Source organism: Penaeus vannamei, chromosome 9, assembly GCF_042767895.1.
Source record: "Penaeus vannamei isolate JL-2024 chromosome 9, ASM4276789v1, whole genome shotgun sequence".
Taxonomy (NCBI): Eukaryota; Metazoa; Arthropoda; class Malacostraca; order Decapoda; family Penaeidae; genus Penaeus; species Penaeus vannamei.
Window position 1 is genome coordinate 41,469,763 of NC_091557.1, and position 2,500 is coordinate 41,472,262.

Sequence of the window (2,500 nt, forward strand, 5' to 3'; positions counted from 1 at the left end):
TAGCAAAAAAAAAAAAATATTATGTAACAAAGAGACAGCAGAAAATAAGATAAATAAAAAGCCAAAATGCAGTAACATAGAAATAATAATAAAAAACATGATGTAACACAGAGATAGCAAAAGAAAAAAGAAAATAAATGAAAGAAAGAAAAATATATATTTCAAGGTGAAGTGTACCTGATAAGCCAAATCTTATCAGCCAACTTCCCAGATTTTATCGCCAAGAGTCTTTCAGTAAAATAAACATTATTAACAGCAAATGCAATATTGAACACCGAGATTTTTTGCAACAATATATATCTTAACGTTTTTTCGTTAAGGGGAAAACAACATTAATTAAGATATTGTTAATTAAGGGAGTTTATTGATGTATTGATAGTGAAATTGTTTGTTTTGTTTTGTTGTTGTTTATTTTCGTTACGAGAAAGCATCATTAATTACGATATTGTTAATTAAGGGAGTTTATTAATGTATTGATTGTGAAATTGTTTGTTTTGTTTTGTTTTTGTTTTTTTCGTTACGAGAAAGCAGCATTAATTAAGATATTGTTAATTGGGGATTTTATTGATGTATCTATAGTGAAATGTATTTTTTATCGTTACAGGAAAGCAGCATTAATTACAATATTGTTAATTAGGGAGGTTATTGATGTATTGATAGTGAAATGATTTTTTTTCGTTACGGGAAAGCAGCATTAATTACAATATTGTTAATTAAGGGAGTTTATTAATGTATTGATAGTGAAATTGTTTGTTTTGTTTTGTTTTGTTTTTCGTTACAAGAATGCAACATTAATTAAGATATTGTTAATTAGAGAGTTTATTAATGAATTGAGAGTGAAATTGTTTGTTTTGTTTTGTTTTTGTTTTTTTTTCGTTATGAGAAAGCAGCATTAATTAAGATATTGTTAATTAGGGAGTTTATTGATTTATTGATAGTGAAATTGTTTGCTTTGTTTTGTTGTTTTTTTCGTTACGAGAAAGCAACATTAAGTTTATTAATGTATTTATAGTGAAATTGTTTTTTTTTTATCGTTACGGGAAAACAACATTAATTAAGATATTGTTAATTAGGGAGTTTATTGATGTATCGACAGTGAAATTGTTTTTTTTTTTTTTTTTTTTTTTTTCGTTACGGGAAAGCAACATTAATTGCGATATTGTTATTTAGGGAGTTTATTAATGTATTGATAGTGAAATTGTTTGTTTTGTTTTGTTTGTTTTTTTCGTTACGAGAAAGCAACGTTAATTAAGATATTGTTAATTAGAGATTTTATTGATGTATTGATAGTGAAATTGTTTGTGTGTTTGTTTTTCGTTACGAGAAAGCAACATTAATCACGATATTGTTAATTAGTTTATTAATGTATTGATAGTGAAATTGTTTTTTTTTATCGTTACGGGAAAACAACATTAATTAAGATATTGTTAATTAGGGAGTTTATTGATTTATTGATAGTGAAATGTTTTTTTTAATCGTTACGGGAAAGCAGCATTAATTACGCTATTGTTAATTAGGGAGTTTATTGATGTATTGATAGTGAAATTGTTTGTTTTGTTTTGTTTTGTTTTTCGTTACAAGAATGCAGCATTAATTAAGATATTGTTAATTAGGGAGTTTATTGATGTATTGATAGTGAAATTGTTTGTTTTGTTTTGTTTGTTTTTTTTCGTTACGAGAAATCAACATTAATTACGATATCGTTAATTAGGGAGTTTATTGATGTATTGTTAGTGAAATTGTTTGTTTGTTTTATCGTTAAGGGAAAGCAACATTAATTACAATATTGTTAATTAGTTTATTAATGTATTGATAGTGAAATGTTTTTTTATCGTTACGGGAAAACAACATTAATTACGATAATGTTAATTAAGGGAGTTTATTGATGTATTGATAGTGAAATTTTTTGTTTTGTTTTGTTGTTGTTTATTTTCGTTACGAGAAAACAGCATTAATTAAGATATTGTTAATTAGCGAGTTAATTGATGTATTGATAGTGAAATTGTTTGTTTTGTTTTGTTTGTTTTTTTCGTTACGAGAAAGCAACGTTAATTAAGATATTATTAATTAGGGAGTTTATTGATGTATTGATAGTGAAATGTTTTTTTATCGTTACGGGAAAGCATTAATTACGCTATTGTTAAATAGGTAGTTAATTAATGTATTGATACTGAAATGGGAAAAATAATTGATGATTGTGAGATTAGTAAGGATGATAATGATGATAACTATGGTATTGATGTGATAATTATGTGATTATGATAGTAAGGATAATGATGATGGTAAATGCAATAATTGTAATGGTAATGATGATGGCAATGGTAATAATTATAATGGTATTGATAAGGATGATGATGAGGATGAGAATAATAATGGTAAATTTAATTATATAAAAATAATAATGATAGTGACAGTGATAATAATGATGGTAACAATATCAGTAGGGACAACAATGATAATAATGATAGTAATAATAATAATTTTTATAATTATTACGATA

At 24.9% G+C, this 2,500-nt stretch overlaps 2 protein-coding genes across 5 annotated transcripts in view; both read left to right on the plus strand.

Annotated features, from left to right (window-relative positions):
- LOC113824751 (nuclear envelope phosphatase-regulatory subunit 1) overlaps window positions 1–2,500 on the plus strand; it is a 239,110-nt gene that overhangs the window by 205,168 nt on the left and 31,442 nt on the right. The window lies entirely within an intron of this gene.
- Window positions 1–2,500, plus strand: part of LOC113824755 (solute carrier family 22 member 20) — a 23,227-nt gene that overhangs the window by 12,793 nt on the left and 7,934 nt on the right. The window lies entirely within an intron of this gene.